This window comes from Camellia sinensis, chromosome 8 (genome assembly GCF_055761805.1).
Source record: "Camellia sinensis isolate YWXY chromosome 8, ASM5576180v1, whole genome shotgun sequence".
Lineage (NCBI taxonomy): Eukaryota > Viridiplantae > Streptophyta > Magnoliopsida > Ericales > Theaceae > Camellia > Camellia sinensis.
Genome location: NC_138968.1, coordinates 28,712,976 through 28,733,770, shown reverse-complemented (window position 1 = coordinate 28,733,770; position 20,795 = coordinate 28,712,976). Strand labels below are relative to the sequence as shown.

Below are 20,795 nucleotides of genomic sequence, written 5' to 3'. Positions count from 1 at the left end.
AAACAAAAATTAAAAAAAATGACAAAATAATTATTTTTATATTATATAAAAGTAAAAAGGACAATTATACAATAAAAAATTATTTTATAACTTATTAATCAAATACTACTCTATTACTTAAATTCATAATATCATAATTATACCAAATAAATTAATAATTTATATTCACGACTATAAATGTTAAATTATAATTTATAATCATTTCTTCGTACCCCTCAAGCGGGACAACATGTTATCCGTATCTCCAATATAAGGTAATGTGATAAGCATCACCGATTCACTACGCTAAACGACACTGCCATCACACATCGAAGCCTCTGGTTCGATCGTTCCAATTGTCATCATCAATCCATCGATTAACATGTCGAATCAAAAGGCTAGTACTCGTTCTCCCCCACCATCATCAGATTCCATAAACAACAAGCTCTTAGGCTACATCCCAATCTCCCTAAATCCCGACGGTTCGATCACTCGCTTCCCCGAAATCCCCACTACACCCGCATCAGCCGATCCCACTTCTCCCTCTCCAGTCCTCTCCAAAGACATCCTTCTAAACCCACGCCACAACACCTGGCTCCGGCTCTTCCTCCCTCGCCAATCCCTCCGCTTATCGTTTACGTCCACGGCAGCGCCTTCATCATCTGCAGCGCCGCCAGCACTCTCTTCCACAATTTCTGCGCCGAAATGGCGGCGCATCTCGGCGCCGTGGTTGCATTAGTTGAGTATCGGCTCGCGCCGGAGCATCGGCTTCCGGCGGCTTACGATGATACCATGGACGCGCTGTACTGGTTTAGAGCTTCCGAAGATGAGTGGTTGCGTGAGTTTGCTGACATCACGAACTGTTTTCTCATGGGGACTAGTGCTGGGGGAAACATTGTCTACCACGCGGGACTACGTGCAGCCGCGGAGGCCGATGATCTTTTGCCGTTGAAGATCAGAGGGCTGGTATTGCATCATCCGGGTTTTGGTGGATCCGAGAGGACTGGGTCGGAGCTTCGTTTGGTAGATGATCGAATATTGCCTGAGATTGTTCTTGATCTGGGTTGGAAATTATCGCTACCGGTCGGTGCTGACCGCGATCATGAGTATTGTAATCCGGCGTTGGGGAGTGAAGCAGGGGCATTGGAGAAAATGAAGTTGTTGGGGTGGAAGGTTATGCTTACGGGCTGTGACGGTGACCCAATGATCGGTCGTCGATGGAGTTTGTGAAGATGTTAGAAAAGAAGGGAGTGAAAGTGGTGGGACAGTTTGATGAGGGAGGTTATCATGGCTTAGAAATAATGGACCCCACTAAAACGACACCGTTATTTACAGTTCACCATTATTTCTCATTGAAATATTCCAAACGGTTTTTTTTTTTTTTCAAATAAAACTTGGTTGCTGCTATGATGGGGTTGTTTGATGTAGCCGTAGCTTATGGAGTTTTTTTTTGGTTGGAAATTTGTAATAGTTTTGTTTAATTTTTATGATTTTAAATAAATTAATGATACTGATTATAAGAAAATAGAATGAGAGGAGTTTTTAATTTTTAATTATTATTATTATTTTTAAATTAAACCAAACATTATCTTTATTACTCGACATGTGGTTGAAATTTGAAAGTTTCCAAGGCTTTCCTTAATTTTTACCCCTTTTATACTTCATTTTTTACTTTTAACTACTTAATTATTTTTTCATGACAGGCTAATTCTAGTTAAGTAATGCCAGGTTTGTTCAGGTAACTTAACCATTTTTTAAGCTTTTATCCTGTATTTGAATCAATCTCCACTCTTTTTTTTTTTTTTATATTTAAATAATTTATTTTTTAATTTTGAGTTCATTTTTTATGATCCGACACCATCATGTTGCTATTAAATAATTTGATCAATCATAATTGATCAAATTAGAAATACGTTTGAAAAAATTTATTTTAGTCAAGAAATATCGTACGTCAGAAAAAAAAAAATTATCTTGATCAAGAACTATCTTCTCAAAAAGGAAAAAATATCAAATCTCAGATCTCACTTTGATTAAATTAATCCTTTATACTTAATTAAAATTAATAATGACATATTAAATAGTATCTCATTATTTTATTACCAAGGAGATAGAAATTGAATGAATACTTGAAGCAATTGGGTTTCAGATTCATAGAGAAAATTGGGTACTCGTGATGGTGCCAACATAGCCTGCCATGCAAGACTACATGCAACTCAATTTATAAATGATCCTGAGCCGTTGAAAATCAAGGGTAGATTTTGCACCATCTGTTTTTTGGTGGATCAAAGTGGGTCGGGTCAGAATTTGAGCTAATCAAAAACTCAGTTTTAACGATACACAATATTTGATCTTAGATGGGAGTTGTCATTGCCCGCTCATGCAGATCGTAATTATAGAGGGAAAAAATATGAGTTTAGGCTCAATCTGTATATATTAGTCCAAATGAAGATAAAAGCCCAAAAATGCATTGAGCCCAAAGAGATATTGATTTAAGCAAGACACGGACTCGGGCGTGTGAAGACAGTTAAGGGAGAGATATTCTTCTAGAATAAAGATCTTTGAGATAAAATCGGGTTAAGTTTGGCAACTCTTAAAAAATTTAAAAAGTCAAAAAGTCACTATCCTATTTAAATCACATCATTTTATTTAAGTCACATCACCTCTCTAACACATCACTTCAAACCCAAATCAAACCCAACCCAAATCAAACCCAACCCATATTTCATAAAAAGTCAAAAGTACACTTATTTAATCTTTCCAAACTTGACCTCAGTAAATCAGATCTAATCTAACGGGTAAGGATGCATATTAGAAAACAGAGAGATATAGACTGGGCCTAATAAGAAGGAAAGCCATTCGATCAATTCTATCTCACGGCCATGGTAAATAGCATGTTGGCCACTAACACCTTGTTCATCCAGTAGGGCTGGATCTAATAATCAGTAATAAAGGCTAGTTGGCAATTTACCCTTATATTTCTTTAAAACAAACTGCTTTCCACGCCATCTTCATGGTCATTGGGTTGGAAGGCAGATTGTTTTAAGAAAATATAAGGGTAAATTGCATTATTTCTACTGAGATTTTTGATAAATATAAAAATCTCTTATGTAATTTTAATAATTATAAAAATATTTTTTATTTTTACTGATAATATTAAAATTCTTTTACTCAGTTAATTTAATACAATTGGCATTAATTGATTATCTAAATGATCATATTATCCTTTTGAATTGAGAAGGAAGATAAAAATTATCAAATCAACTAATAAGTTATTTAAAAGAAATTTTTCATTCACCTCCCCTAAGGTTTTTCATATTATTAAAGACTTGTATATATTTTAATATAATACCTTAATAATTTAATATAAGATCCTACTAATATAATACATATAAAACTTATTTCATACTATATAAATAACAAAAAATTTATCAATTTTAATTAATACATTTATTATTTAAATTTCTATTTTCTATCTTTTTTTAAGTTGAAACAAATGGATTAATTTTTTTCCAACAATTTGTCTTACTTATTTATTTATATGTAAAAAAATTATTTATCTCTAAATTGTTATGTCGGACAGCACAACCACATTTATGCATTTTTTTTGGTCTTGCAGTGGTATTTTTTTGGTGGAGTGAACTATATTTAATTTTTTTTTCAAATTATTTTTTATATTTGTCTAGTCAGGAATAATTTAAATATATAATTATTTTTAGAAACATTTAAAAAAAGTCACAAAAGACAAAAAATAAACAAAAAAAAATATTAAAAAACTTATATTCAAACAACACTTACAAACTTTGAGGAAAAATTTGTTGAGATTTGCCAAAATAGAATAAGATAATTGGAGCGCCATTACTATAATTTGACAAATTACTACTATTTATTGCTAAATTATAACAATGACAATGCTATTATAACAAATATCATTGGAAATGCTCTAAGGAAAAAAAAAATGAAAACAGAATAATGTTTGGCATATTGTTTTTAATTATAAAAAGGTACAATTAATTATTTATGTTTTTTTTTTATTTATTTTTAGATAAGTTTTCATCTCGCCACCTTCTACCGCCCAAGTAGAGGGTCAAAATGGTCATTTTACTACTTAATCCTAACAGTAAATTATCCCACCCCCTTAGGATACAATAGTCCCTCATATGAGGGATATGGAGTTCGGCTGGACTCCATGTTTGGTGGACTAAAAAAAAAAAACAATCACTGAATAAAAAACTTCCATCAGATTACAATCTAAACAGTGTTTAGTCCCCCCCTAATGTTTGATTAGACGGACTGGATAAGGGGGGATTAAAATTCATCAGACTTGAATTTTGGGACTGTGAATCTCCCGAATTACTTGGTTAGATTGGATATGTATCCCGTATTTATTTTCTCATATGATTAGATGTCTGGAAATGACTATTTTTAGTGAATACAATGTTTTGTTAGACGGATTGGATATGATAAATGAGTAAAAGCCTATTTTATCATTTTTCAATTGTTTACTCAGTAACAACAATATTAGATATATCTTTAATATTTTATTTATTTTTAGCTAGATTAAACAAAATTTATTTTATTTTATTATTTACACAATTAAATAAATTTATTTTTTAAAAATAAATAAATTTATTTTTTAAAAATAAATAAATAAAATATCAATAAAAATATATGTTATTTTTTTAATTAAAATTTTAAATAAATTTATTTTAAAAAATAATAATAATTAAAAAATGAAATTAAATAAAACATCTACTAAAATTTAAATAATGAAATCAAATAAAATATAAGAAAAAAAATTAAAATAAAACATCAATAAAATATCTATAAAAAATTATTTAAAAAAATTAAATAAATAAAACATCAATAAAAAGTTAAATAAAATTAATTTATATTTAAATTGAGACATTTAAATTTTATTTAATTTTACTAAATATAATACATAATTAAATAGTAGAGGGTCAAAATGGTCATTTCATCACCTAATCCTAATAGTAAATAATCCCATCAAAATTGTCCCACACCCCCCTCGGATAGTATAATCCCTCATATAGGGGATAAGGAGTCCGACGGACTCCTTGTCCGGCGGACTAAAAACAAATACACGCCGAATTAGATGCTTCCAATAAATTATAATTCGCACAATGAATAGTCTTCCTTATCCCCCAATCAAACACACCCTTAATGTTTGATAATACTATTTTTTTGTTTTTGTTTTTGTTTTAATGTTTCGCTTGTATTTTTTAGAGCCTTCATATGCATAATAGTATTTGAGAAATACTAGGGGTGCAACTCGGGCGGGTTCGGTCGGGTTGGGGGTTTGCCCAAGCCCAGCTCGAATTGTACTTGGCAGTGCCCAAGCCCGACCATCAACCTGAGCATTGCTGCCCAAGCCCGGACCAAGCTTTATATTTTGAACTCGGGTTAGCCTGAATTGCTCGAATTGTCCGAAATTCACAAGTCCAGCAATCTAAAATAACCTGAGCACTGTTTAGCTAAAAGCTATACTAAAGATCAACAATAACTTTTTTTTTACAATAAACAATTTAAGTTTAAAAATAAAATAAAAAAAACACTGAAATACAAGCAAGCACAAGCAAGCATAGCACAAGCTTGGTTGGCTCTGTTTTATATATATATATATATATATGTATATATTTAATGTGAATCAAACACAAGATTATATATATAAAGAAGTCACAATCTTGCAAGAGCTAATTATATATATATTTATTAGCCTAAATTATATATATATATATATATATAATTATTATCGGCCCAGATTATATATATATATATATAAATCAGTTACATATTCCTGATGCAAGAACAAAATTTCACTAACCCAAGCAAATAGTCAAAGCTTACCTAAGGCGGATCTACCATGGTTGAAGAAGGAGGAAGTGAAGGTGGAGATCGAGGACGATAGGGATTTGCAGATTAGCGGAGAGAGGAAGGTTGAGAAAGAGGAGAAGAACGATACTTGGCACCGTATGGAGCGCAGTAACGGGAAGTTCGTGAGGCGGTTTAGGCTGCCGGAGAATGTGAAGATGGATGGGGTGAAGGCATCTATGGAGATTTACCTCTGCCGTTCTTCAAAGTTCAACTCTCCTGAACAAAAAATGAAATGAGTCTGAGAGAGAGATAAGGTAGGTAGGGTTTTCTTTAGATTTAATCTAATGGTACACATAAAAGATGCTAATCCAACGGTGAAAGACTACAAAAAAAAAAAAAAAAATTAAGAATAGCTTTTTTATTTAATTTATATATATTATATAATTTATATAATATATTAAATTCAATTCGGGTTCGGGTTGTTCGAGTTGGCCATTGATTCTGCCCAGGCTCGGCCCGGCCCGAATTACAATGTGGACATCAAAAATCTGCCCAGGCCCGTCCAGATTACAAGATATAGTTACCCAAGCCCTAAAAAAACTCGAGCTGGGCTCTGGTTGTTCGGGTTGAGCCCGCCTGAGTTGCACCCCTAAGAAATACACACCCACCCACCCACCCACCCAACCAACCAACCAAAATATCCCAGACAACTACTACACTCGTTCTACCTGTTTCAATTTTCTACTAACAATAAAATATTATCTTATACAGTATTATTTACCATAAGTCACATAACACCCATTTTTTAAATTTTTTAAAAAAATAGTAAATCATTCCTCTCCAACTTTGGATAGTAGGAGAGATTTAATGTCACTACAAGAAAAAACACTTTCCGTGACCAACATTTTGGTCGCGAAAAGTACCATATTTGGTCGCTAAAACCTTTTCGCGACCAAAATATGTTGGTCGCGAGTTGGTCGCTAAAGCCTCGTCGCAGATAGTTTTCTGCGACCAAAAAAGCCTTTGGTCGCTAAAAGTGACCATTCGCGACCAACCTTTTTGGTCGCGGAAAGTCCAATTCATATTAGCCAAAAGTAAACTTTTAGCAACCAAAGATAAGTTGGTCGCCAAAAGTCAGCGCCTTGACCCAAAAAAAATAATTCTTTTGTGCTACCTGCGACTTGAACTCCTGACCAAGAAGTCACCATGCACCCAATCCACTCTGCCAATAACATGCTTCTTGTTCATATTTGGCAAAAAATATATATAACCCATAAAATTTGGTTATATATTATTTTATAAAACTTTTAATGCCTAAACAGAAAAATAGCATGTAATTACAGTAGTATCATTTTTTTTAAAATTTATCCCGCCATAACTTTCCACGACCAACTTTTTTTTTGGTCGCCAAAAGGTAATCTTCAGCGACCAAAAAAGCCTTTGGTCGCCAATAGTATACTTTCCGCGATCAACTGTTTTTTTTTTTGGTCGCCAAAAGGTGATCTTCTGCGACCAAAAAAGCTTTTGGTCATCAATGGTATACTTTCCGCGACCAACTTTTTTTTTTGTCGTCAAAGGGTAATCTTCTACGACCAAAAAAGCCTTTGGTCGCCAATAGTATACTTTCCGCGACCAACTTTTTTTTTTTGGTCGCCAAAAGGTATACTTTCTGTGACCAACTTTTTTTTTAGTCGCCAAAAGGTGATCTTCCGTGACCAAAAAAGCCTTTGGTCGCCAATAGGTATACTTTTCGCTACCAACTTTTTTTTTTTTGGTCGCCAAAAGGTGATTTTCTGCGACCAAAAAATTGTGGTCGCCAAAAGTTAAATTTTGGTCGCAAAAAGTGGACTATTTGCGACTAAAAAAAATAGGTGGTCGCCAAAAGTGTTTTTTCTTGTAGTGTGTATATTTTTTATTAGTTAAGATACTTCAATAATATTATCAAAGAAATTTCAAATATTTCTTTGTAATTTTTTATTTTTTTTTCTATGAAGGGCTAGAATTTTGTGTGTGAAAATAGTGAGAGACTTCAACTATTATGAGAATGTTGCATGTTCTTTATTTTATAAAATCCGCATCTCCCCTAAAATTTAAAAAAATACAGTTACTCCATACTTTTGATATAATTACACTAACCTCCTTTTTGTAATGCTAAATTGACTGAAACTAATGCAGATAATGGATAACCATTCAAATAAACAAAGATAAAGATACATTTTAATAGATAAGAGATGATAATATTATTTTTCTTTCATACGATTAACGAATTATTGATGAAAAATGGGCCGAACTATTATGTAAATTAAAATCGGTCCTGCTGGAGACCCCCAGCAGGAGAGACCCCCAGCACCCCCACCTCCACGTGGCGGGCTGGTAATGGCTGAAAATTAAAAAAAAAAAAAAAAAGTTTTTTTAGGCCAATAGGAAGAGACCCCCAGTACCCCCACTGGGGGTCTCATGCATTTTCCAATTAAAACCTTAAGAGACATCAGTGTAATTATGTCAAAAGTATAAGGTTGGTTAGTTGTATTTTTTTCTCAAATCTCAAGAGAAGTAAGTGCAATTTATATATTATATAAGTAAAATAGAATTTTTAGTGAGGAGTCTTGTGAGAGTTCTAATATCTCATACTAATTTTCTTAATTTTTAAAATTTTAAATAATTAAGAAAATGTTCATTGACTAATTTCTATTTAACTATATAAAAATAAAACTTTAATTAGTCTATAATTTATTTGATAATCCCACATTGGGAAAATAAGAAGAAAAAAAAAAGTGAGTTGTTTCACTTATTTAAAGTAAATCTTATACTTTCATTTGATATTGTAGTGTTCTGCATGTTTCAATTCAATATAGTTTAAAATTTAAAAATTTTAATTAATTAATTTTTGTGTAAGCTGGTTGGTCTTTTGACCTAGTCGATTAGGCTGAATCATTTTTTGTTTGACTGATTAATTAGTTTAACCGTGATTTTAGCAATTTTATTAAAAATAAACTTAAGATTGATCTGATTAAAGATTGAATGACTAAGATTACTCAATTAGAAATAAACTTCCCGCCCAAACAGTTGTTAATTTTTATTTTATAATCTCACATCAGAAAAAGAAAAAAGAAAAGAAAAGAGTTGTTTCATTTATATAAAGTGAACCTTATAGTGTTGTGCATGTTTCAATTCAAGACAGTTTAAATATTAAAATAAAATAAAAATAATATTTAAAAATTTTAATTAATTAATTTTTGTATAAGTTGATTGGTTTTTTGACCTAACCGATTAGGCTAAACCGTTTTCAGTTTAACCTATTCGCAAGTTTAACCACAAGTTCTCATACTTATTTTTTTTAATTTTAAACAACTAAAAAAAATCTCCATTGATTAAGTTCCATTCAACCATATAAAAATAAAATTCTAATTAGTCTATGATTTATTTTATAATCCCACATAGGGAGAAAAAAGTGAGTTGTTTCACTTATATAAAATAAATCTTATATTCTCATTTAATATTATAGTGTTGTGCATAGGTCAGTTCAAGACAGTTTAAATTTTAAAATAAAAAATCTAATTAGTCTATGATTTATTTTATAATCCCACATCGGGAAAGAAGGAGAAAGTGAGTTGTTTCACATATATAAAGTGAATCTTATACTTCCATTTAATATTGTATTATTATGCATGTTTTAGTTCAAGACAGTTTAAATTTTAAAATAAAATTTAAAAATTTTAATTAATTAATTTTTGTGTAAGTTGGTCGGTCTTTTGACCTAGCTGATTAGGCTAAATCATTTTTTATTTGACTAATTCATTGGTTTAACTGCGATTTTAATGGTTTTATCAAAATGCATTGGTTAAATTTGTTTGGTTCGAAATAAAGTAAAGATTGATCTGATTAAGGATTAGACGACTATAATTACTTGATTAGAAATAAACTTTCCACCCAAACAATTATTAAATTTTATTTTATAATCTCACATCAAAAAATAAATAAAAAAGTGAGTTGTTTCACTTATATAAAGTGAACATTATACTCTCATTTAATATTATAGTGTTGTGTATGTTTCAATTCTAGACAATTTAAATTTTAAAATTAAAATAACATTTAAAAGTTTTAATTAATTAATTTTTGTATAAGTTGGTCTTTTCACCTAGCCTATTAGGTTGAACTGTTTTCGGTTTGACTAATTCACTTGTTTAACTGCTGTAGCTCAACTTTCCGTACTCCTTTCGGATACAATAGCCCTATAGTTTGGACTCTCGTGGTTCTGAATCTGATTTCACAAGTACAATGTGAAATAGAAAAACACAAAAGAGTCCAAATCCAACAATTCTTTTGGAAAATCAATTTGAACAACTTCTCTAATTTGTTGACTTTGAGTGCAGTTGGATTGACTTCAAATTCAAATGGTGCCTCGGTCTGATAAACCAGTGCTTTGGAAGCTTGTGTTGGGATTGGCTCTGTTGGATTGCCCTGGTTTTCTTGGATATTGGTAGTATTAGCAGTGGCATTGGGCACAGGGATAGATGCGGTGGGTACATGTGATGCAGAGGCCGTTGTTGGCTACGGTTGCTATTGTTGCAGCCTGGTTATAACCTTGGTCTGATGAGTTGCAACCTCGGCTTCATAGACTGCATCATGCTGTAGTGTCTCGACTGTTTGTTGCAAATGATGTATTAGTTTCTCCATACTGACCATTGGAATAGGTGACTGATCTCGTGTTGGGTTGGAAGTAGATGACTGTTCCCGAACTGGACTGGACACAAGTGAGCTGAAGGGTGACTACTGTAGGAACTGGATTGGTGAATGCTGTCTAATTCTCCTTTGCCATATAACTGGTGGCAGTGAAGCAAACACTGGTTGCCCCTGAACTAAATCTCTGACCGCACAAAGTCTATCAACACAAGTTCAGAGTACTCGGGAGATATCGGAGCCTTCTGAAGCTATGGTTCCAAGACTACCTTGCAAAAGAGAAAACACACGGCACCTTATCCCAATTTCACTATAAAAGATACTAGTTAAAAGAGAGCCAAAGCACCCCTATGAGGGGGTAGGGTTACATTGTCCTAGTTTTGTCATGAACTAGGGTTTCACTACTTCAATCAAGCAGTTTCACGCAATCCTGCGTTCAGGTGAGTAACATATACTAGTTTGGAACAGTTACTAGGGCTTTACTATATGCAATTAGGCCAAATGGTCAAAGGGGGTATCTCAGCAAGACTACCTAATATACCTCTTACACCTAACACCGAGTAGTGAAAGGAGGATCAAATGGTACAATGGTAATCCAGATCCAAGGGTTGTGTTCCTATCGTGACAGAACCCACGACCAGTCAGCCTTTTGGCAAACTTTTGAGCAAGCCTCTGGCAAACCGTCCAAAAATAGCAGATGGCAAACACAGTGATTTATGCGCACCAATGCAAATGCAATGCAAAGAACATATAAGTGTAGATAAATTTTCACATCATGAAGTTTGAGTCAAGTTCTCTAAATTTCCCAATAGAGTCACCAGAAACTGTAACTCGACTTTTCATGCTCCTTTCGGATACGATAGCCCTACAGTTTAGACTCCTGTGGTTCTAAATTTGATTTCACAAGTGCAATGTAAAATAGAAAAACACAAAAGAGTCCAAATTCGGCAATTCTTTTGGAAAATCAATTTTGAATAAAAAATGTCAAAAAATGGACTGCTTTGCCAGATTATAGAGTCGCCACCTAAATATTTTTTGGGAAATTTAGAAAAGCCGGGACTCATGCCAAAGGCCACTTATCCGTCAGTACCAAAGTGTCTCGGCTTGGGAACTTAGGTACAAGAGGGGAAGGTCATGAATTGAGCACTCTATTCGCCTGATTAAAGATCAACTTCTACTAATCATGATATGATTCTTATTTACATTATATGACATTGTTCTGATTATTAGACTAACATTACTAAGTATTGCACACAAGTATAGACTAATTTGCAAAAATTAGAATTCTTTGATTTCATGTTTGTTCGAAAATTGTTTTGAACAAGTGCCACTGAAAAAAGTGATCTCATATGTACTTCGATTAAACTATTCCAGTTCAAGTAAATAGCCTTCATCCACAGACATTCAAACAGGTATAGCACTTAAATAGGTATAGCACTTAAGCAATTAGCCTTATGGCATCATGCTTTGTCGTGGCAACAATCACACGCATGCGATATGCTAAAGCAAGAAATGCTCACCTAGTACTCCAAAGCGAGCTAAAAGAAAAGAGTTAGAAAAATGCATGCTCTAACTAATGCAATATGATTAATGCAACACATGCAATATGCGATTAATAGGCTCGGCTATTAATTATGACATATGAATCAATTTGATAGCATGCAGTTTAGGCACGTTTTCAAAGAAGTAATAAATAACAATGTGAGTTAGAATGATGTGCTGAGCCTAATGCATGCAATACAATAGATGTAAATCATGAGAAATGTTAAGTAAACATGATGCTCTATACTATCAAACATAAGCGGGTAAGTAAAAAGGAGAAAGACATGGGGTTAAAAGACATACGCATTATTACAATTTGCCCTCGCGCAGGAGGGTCTGAATGAATGAATTAGCTAAGCTAACTAATTATTACAATTCCGAATTTAATTAACTATTCTAGCTAATTAAATAATTACAACGCAAAATTAATTAATCTAACTAATTAATTAAAAGGCAGAAATTAACTAGCTACTTTACCTAATTAATTACAACATGAGTTAACTAGCTACAGCTAACTAATTACAACATGAATTAACTAGCTACTTTAACTAACTAATTTCATATTACAAGTCCACAAGTCAACGGGACCCGAGAAACAAGGGAAGGGCTTATGCATGCATATTATTTGCTCCCCTGAGAATGCATCTGCACTATTTCTTACACCTCAGCCCCTACTCTACTCTGTGAAGGAAGTGGTTCTGCTTGGTTGAAAAAGGTGGCCGGCAGGCTAAAAGTGGTGGCCGGCTGCCCACTAATAGTGGCCTGTCGTCCAGTAAAGGTGGCCTGTCGGCCACTAATGTTGGGTTTTTCCTGCTGCAATAGAGAACAAATCAAGCACAAACTGAGTATTCTCAGGGGATGTTTGTCCACCCTGCCTCTCCTTATTATCAAACAGCTCAAAGGAATAGTAGGCTCGATTCGCAAGCCATCAATCGGTGTAATTGCATTGCATGATGACTTATGAATCAAGGGACACAATTTTAATAAATGGTAAGGAAAGACCAACAAAACCTCTTCCCTATCATGGATTGATCAAGGGGAGTGGTTGACTTTGGAAACTTGAACCATTTCATCACTAACATGAATGAAATGACTCAAGTCTCCATGTATTCAATTAACGTGCGATTGAACACCAAATTATATTATTATCTTGGTTTATTTTATTCCTAATTTTAATTACCTTTTCTAATTACCTTTCCATTCCTTAATTCATTTAGTCCAAAAATGAAGATTAAGTTCTCTAATGGAAAGAAGTGTCAAACAAAGGGTTGTTTTAGGCATGAGAGAGACGTCATGCTGTTGGTAATGAACCTTCGAGGAGATTAAACCATTAAGCACAACGACCTCAATCTCAAGCTTAAACAATCCATCGGTTGAAACAACTCTTAAAGAGAATGAAAAATCAAAAAATGAGGGAGGTTGCAGAGATGCTTAGAGGTGAACACAAGTATGGAAAGTAAGAAATAAATACTACCAACTCAAATAGGTTGGTGGCGAAGGTCTAAACCACCAAGCCTATGAGGACCATTACACTACAAGCATACTATACAAAGCTTAAATGAAATAAATACCTCAAAACAGTCCTAAATTAGACTAAAATAGTGCTGGAATTGATGTAAAAAAAAGCTAAAAGAATAAGCCGAAATAATAGAGAATGTAAGCTAGTAAACAAGCATAAGGAGGGGTGGCTAACCCCTCTATTTTTAGGACCTCAAAACAACATTTTTAGCCTTTGAAAAATTCTAAAATTTAGTGGTAAAAAGCTCAAAAAAAGTTGAGAAAAAAATGGAAAATACAAGGGCAAAAGCTTATAGAATAAGGTTCAAAGAATGGTGGTTAACCCATATACCTTTAATATTCTTAAACCACAAGGTTCAGCCCACAAAAATAGTTGAAAAACAGTTCAAAATCAGCAAGAAAAGATAGAAAGAAAGTAGTGTAGAGATGCTCAAAAATATACCTCTTGAAGCAAGGCAACTTTTTTGTTAACAAACCCACAAGTTCTTACTCTTAAGGGCTGAAATTTGGACTCAATAATCTCAATAAAGAAAACTCCAATATTGGTTTAGGAAGTGTTTGGATAAGGTGTGTGTGTTGCAAGATAGAGATAGAGAGAGAATTTCAAGTTTTGGTCCTTAAGGAATTTTTTGTTACCTTAAAACCAAGAGGGGAGGTCAAGTATAAATAGAAAAACATGTGTCTATCTCGAAAATATCTGTATAGAGTCAGCTGGAGTGGTGCATGCATCTGTATAGACGGCTGGCAAAAAATATCTAGTTTTGACACAAGTGGTTGGCAGGGCACTAATAGTAGGTGGTCGCCCACTAGTAGTGGCCGGCCAGGCAAAAATCTATTTTCACTTCAAACGGGCATATCTCTCTCATCAGGACTCGATTTTAGGTCATTCTTGAGTCTAAATTGAAGCCTCAGAAATCTACTTTCCAATGGTGGTGGCCTCACATCTAAATTCTAAGTGTGCAAAGAGATATGTCTATTTTAGTGAAGGATGCTTATTTATATCTTAACGGGCTGATGCCCAACTTTTTCCCCAACTAGTTTTCTTCCCTCTCCTCTTATTTCCTCCAACTCCAAACCTATAAATAAGATGCTTTTAAAGATTTTTGAAAGAATTCACCTCCTTTTCATTTATTTCCATTTTGTCTTTACTCGGTTTACTGAAAAGTGAAATATTTTGAACGAAATACGAGCCTCAGAACATGGTAAAAATATTTAGAAAAATATTTTGAAAATGAGGATTTTAAGGTCTAAAATAGTTTTGGTTAAAAATGGGATGTAAGGTCGATATTTAGAAGCTCTTTTTGCTGAAAAATCGAACGTTTGTACAACAGAACTTTTCATCATCGAGTGATCAACTTGAGGTGTCCAAGTCTTAAGGGCGATAAAAAATGGGGTGTTTACAACCGCGATCCCAGTGATTTTATCAAGATATATTGGTTAGATTTGTTTGATTAAAAAAAAACTAAAAATTGACCTAATTAAATATTAAATGACTAATATTATTTTATTCGAAATAAACTTCTCGCTTGAACAATTATTAATTTTTATTTTACATAATCCCACATCGGGAAAAGAAGGAAAAAGTGAGTTATTTCACTTATATAACATAAACCTATGCTCCCATTTAATATTTTAGTATTGTACGCATTTCAGTTGAATGCACTTTAAATTAATTAATTTTTGTCTAAGTTGGTTGGTCTTTTGACCAATTTTAACGATTTTATCAAAAAATATATATATTTTTTATTTGTAAAAGATATGTTTAAGTTTTATGATAAAATTTGACATAGAATAAACTAAAACTAAAAAATTTATAAAACAAAATTTGTTTTTATTTTATCATAAATATAATTTTTTTCTTAATTTATTCTATTTTTTCCGTCTTTACCAATTAAATTATGACAACTATTTCTTATTGTGAACTTAAAATATACAGTTAATGACATAACAATTGTAATATATATTTTAATAAAATGGTTAAAATTTAATTCATTCTAAATTATTTTTCTATATTTTTAAAATAAATTTTATATTATTATTTAATTTTAAAATTATTTTTAATTATTTATTTAACCTGCGCACAGTTGATATGCTAATTTACTAAAAGAAATATTATCTTATGTTATAAATTAATAAAATTTTATTAACTTTTACCAAAAGAAAATAAAAGCGCTGTTATGTTTATTATTTATAATTTATAATTATTATTTGATATGACACTTTACTAACATTGATTTAATAAGTTCACATACATATCACTAATTTATTTATATTTTGATTTTGGTAAAAAAATTATATATTTTATCATTTAATATGACATACTCAATTATCATTATTATAATAAGTCTACATACATACTTATGAGAGTCAGAAAAAAATATATATTAGGTTATTGGACTAACCCAAATAAGATCTGCCAAAGGGTCAACTGTTGGGCTTATTCGGCCTGCCTTTATCTAAAAAAGAAGTCACCTCATGGAGTATAAGTAGGATCTTTCTCTGGCACACAGCACACAAACACTCCTCGCTTCCTTTTTCTTGTTTCTCTGTATCTAGTGACTAACTTTATCATCGAGTGTCTCCGGCCTGCAATCAGTGGCGGAGGCAGCCAGGGACGGGGGGTCACGTGCCCCCCTGAATTTTGGGAATTTTTTTTTTTTTTTTTGCAAATATAAAGAAAGAGGGTGATTATTGATTCAATGATTAAGCCTTAGCCTAATAACCTTAAGGTTATGGGTTCAAGTCTTGGGACCATCATTTTGTGCATTATGTTAAAGGTTAGGTGTGTACTCAATCTTTCTCCTCCTAAACACACATGTGTACTAATTAGGCGTTGTTGTTTTGTTGCAAATATAAAGAAAATATTTTAAATAAAAAAAATTATAAAAATATTATTAGAGTAAAATGTCAATGACATTTTAAAAATTATGAGAACAATAATGGTTATTTTGAATGAAAATGAAGAGACTATTATAAACCATATCATCTATGAAAATTTTATGAAAAATTTGAATGTAACAGTGATGTCATTATTATTGACATGCAAGTATAAGTAATCTCACTATAAAGTTATGAAATTTATTAGATTGTTAGTTACATTTGACATGTGAGGTTCACTCTCTATATGTTTGTTTACTATTAGTTGGTGATATCGCATACTAATGATGACGTGGTATTACCATTATATTGAATTTTCAATCAAATTTTGTATAATTTTTTTTTTCATTATATAATTTATTTTAAGACTTATATCTATATTTTTTTATATTGTCTATGATACACTAGTTATAAATAACATTATTTTTTTTTATGTTTCTCGAAATCAATTGTAAAAACTTGCTTTAAATATTTTTGTAAAATTTTTCAATATTATAATTTATAAGTGCCCTCTCTAATTTGATTTTCTGACTCCGCCACTGCCTGCATCCTGGTTGGGTGGCGCCAATTATGTTCACCCTTGCAGATTTACAGAAGCTAAGTTCATCTCTTCATTAGATCTCATTAACAATCCATGTGAGCGGATTTTCTGAGTCTCACAATTCTACTAATATCTAATGTTGTTATAATTTATGTAACATTGGTAAGAGTTATGATCCAGTTAACAACCTCCCACTCACATTTCATTAAAAAAAAAGGTTAAAATTTCAATACATAGGATACATATTATCATATAAGAAAAAATTGACTTTTTAATACATTTTTTACAGAAACATTATTATTAACGACTGCCAATTATAATTTGCAAATTCAAGACTAAAAATATTAAATGTTACATGCGTAATTTGCTGTAGCGTATGTACCTAATGTATGGCTTTCGTTATGATAAAATCCTGACTCCATCTTGGTACAATCGAGCTGCCAAATAATCAAAGCCATCTTGCACGTCCAGCCACCGTCCACATTAACTCACTAAAATGCTTATTTATTTTTATTTTTAAGAATATTTTTGTACGTCAAATAAATTGTTATTTTATTATAAAAAAAAATTAAAAATTATTATTTTTTTTCTCTCTCTCTCTTTTTATATATTTATTTTTTTAATCTTTTATTTAATAAAATAGAAAATAGAAAACTTATCACATTATCAAAGGAAACCTAAAAATTCACGAAATTATTTAATTAAATTAGGGGAAATAATTGATAAATCCGATTTAGACGTGTTTTAATCCAAGAAGTCCATGAAGGAATTTTTTAACCCATTTAGTCTCATGTATGTATAGTTTTATTATATAAAATAATTTTTCTTAATTTACACTATTTTTTTGGACACTTATGCCCTTATATTTAATTTTGATACCCTTATAAATATTTTTTGAACGGTTAGCAATTTTATGATGTGAACATTCATATTTTAAAATTCACATTGGTAGGAATATAAAATTGGCCCATGGGCGGCCCGAAACCCGCCCGCGAGTCGGGGCGGGCCTGGCCTGTTGACAATGTGAATATTCACATTGACATGTTAACATTCACATTAATAGGAGTGTAAAATTGGCCCACGTCCCATGGCGGCGCAAAACCCACCTGCGGCCTATGGGCGGGCCTGGTCCGACCCGTTGACAATGTGAATATTCACATTGACATGTTAACATTCACATTGATAGGAGTGTAAAATTAGCCCGCGCTCCGTGGCTGCTCGAAACCCGCCCACGGCCCGTGGGCGACCCAGGGCGGGCCCGGTCTGGCCCGGCCTGTTAACAATGTGAATATTCACATTGACATGTTAACATTCACGTTGATAAGAGTATAAAATTGGCCAGCGGCCCAGGGCGGGCCTGACCCGGCCCGTTGACAATGTGAATATTCACATTGACATGTTAACATTCACATTGATAAGAGTGTAAAATTGGCCCGCAGCCTGTGAGCGGCCCGAAGCCCGACCGCAGCCCGAGGCGGGCTTGGCCCGACCCGTGACATTGTGAATATTCACATTGACATGTTAACATTAACATTGATAGGAGTGTAAAATTTGCCCGCTGCCCAAAGCTTGCCCGCGGCCCGGGGTAGGCCCGGTCCTGCCCGTTGACAATGTGAATATTCACATTGACATGTTAACATGCACATTGATAGGAATGTAGAATTGGCCTGCGGCCCGTGGGCTGCCCGACGCCTGCCCACGGCCCGGGAGAAGCTCGTTTGGGTCCGGGCTCGAGCCGGTGGGTTAAGCCTTGGGTCGGGCCGATGGGCCTGGGCCTAGCCTCAGGCTTGGGTCTGGCTTGGGCGGGCCTAGCCATTTTTTTTTAAATTTTTTCTACCAAAATTTTATTATTTTCCACAAAAAAAGACACTAGGCTTCGCCGAGGGCCGGGCCTTGGATTGAGCCTTGAATGGGCCTTAACCGGGCCGATGGGCCGGGCCAGACTTCAAAGTGATGACCTAGGCCCTAGCTTAGGGTCTCAGACTAGGCTCGAGCCTGGGCCCAAACGAGCCTTTCTCAGGCCGCGGGCGGGCTTTGGGCAGCCTACGTTCTTTTTGACTATTCCATTAAGCCCTATTTGAGGTAAGAAGACCAAAATATCATTTTCATCTACTTATATTCTATTTAGTCTACATTATTTTCTTATGTTTCAATAAGTCCTATGGGAGACATAATTACCAAAATATCTATAATGTGAATGTTCACATCGTCAATGTGAATGTTCATATCATTAATGCGTAGAGGCCCAGGCCGGTCCATATCGAGTCTCGTGGGTGTCCGAAAAAATCCGGGCCGGCCCGGCCTAGCCCACGGGCCAAAAAATTAGGCTCAGGCCCTAGCCCTAGCACAAGGGTATTCAGGCTTTGGACGGGCCGATGGATCGAGCCTCGGGTCAGGCCGGTGGGCCTGGGTCTAGCCTCGAGCTTAGGTCAGGCTTGGGCGGGCCTAGCCGTTTTTTTTTAATTCTTTTTAATTTTTTCTACCAAAATTTTATTATTTTTCACAAAAAAAGACATTGCGCCTCGGGCGGGCTGGGCCTCGGACCGAGCCTTGAATGGGCCGGGCTTCAAAGTGATGGCCTAGGCCCTAGCCTAAGGTCTCGGACATGCTCAGGCCCGAACCCAAATGAGCCTGCCCCGGGTTGTGGGCGGGCTTCGGGCAGCTCACGGGCCACGGGCCAATTCTATATTCCTATCAATGTGCATGTTAACATGTCAATGTGAATATTCACATTGTCAACGAGCTAGACCGGGCCTACCCCGGACCGTAGGCAAGCTTCGGGCAGCGAGCAAATTTTACACTCCTATCAATGTTAATGTTAACATGTCAATGTGAATATTTACATTGTCACGGGTCGGGCCAAGCCCGTCTTGGGCTGCGGTCAGGCTTTCGGCCGCCCACGAGCTACGGGTCAATTTTACACTCTTATCAATGTGAATGTTAACATGTCAATGTGAATATTCACATTGTCAACGGCCCGGGTTGGGCCCGCCCTAGGCCGCTGGCCAATTTTATACTCTTATCAATGTGAATGTTAACATGTCAATGTGAATATTCACATTGTCAACAGGCCGGGTCAGGCCCGCCCCGGGCTACCCACGGGCCGTGGGCGAGTTTCGGGCAGTCACGAGGTGCGTGCTAATTTTACACTCCTATCAATATGAATGTTAACATGTCAATGTGAATATTCACATTGTCAACGGGCCGAGCCGGGCCTGCCTCGGGCCACGGGCCAATTTTATACTCTTATCAATGTGAATGTTAACATATAAATGTGAATAGCAGGTCTCAAAGTATTTCCCGGCTTCGGGATCGATGCAATTGAGCTAGCAGCTGGCTTCCCACTGTTTTGGTTACAATCTCGGGCCATGTGCCCTTGTTTACCACACTTGAAACAGGCCCCTGACACACGGTAACAAACCTTACGGTGCCTTTTGCTTCAAATATTGCACATGGGAGACGCGTCTCGGGAAGAATTCGAAGTACTTAAGGAGCCCGTGTTTATATTTTCAGAAACTTCTTCTTTGAAAAGAAGCCTTGTCTTTATAGCCCTTCAACTCTGTTGGTGGCTTAGCTTGTCTAGCTATGTTAGCCTCTGATATGATGGCCCTGTCTACCACCCCAATGTAAGTCTCCAGCTTCAAGACATTCACTCTTTCTAAAATGTCACTTCGGAGCCCACCTTCAAAGTGCCTTGCCTTCTTATAGTCAGTATCAATCACATGAGGTGCAAACCTGGCCAATTTAGTGAATTTGGCCGCATACTTGGCTACAGTCATGCTGTCTTGCCTTAATTCCATGAACTCTGCTACTTTCCTGTCCCGAA

At 34.5% G+C, this 20,795-nt stretch overlaps 1 pseudogene; it reads left to right on the top strand.

Moving 5' to 3' along the window:
* Positions 1 to 247: 247 nt before the first annotated feature.
* LOC145796500 (carboxylesterase 1 pseudogene) lies at positions 248 to 1,504 on the top strand (annotated as a pseudogene).
* Positions 1,505 to 20,795: the final 19,291 nt, after the last annotated feature.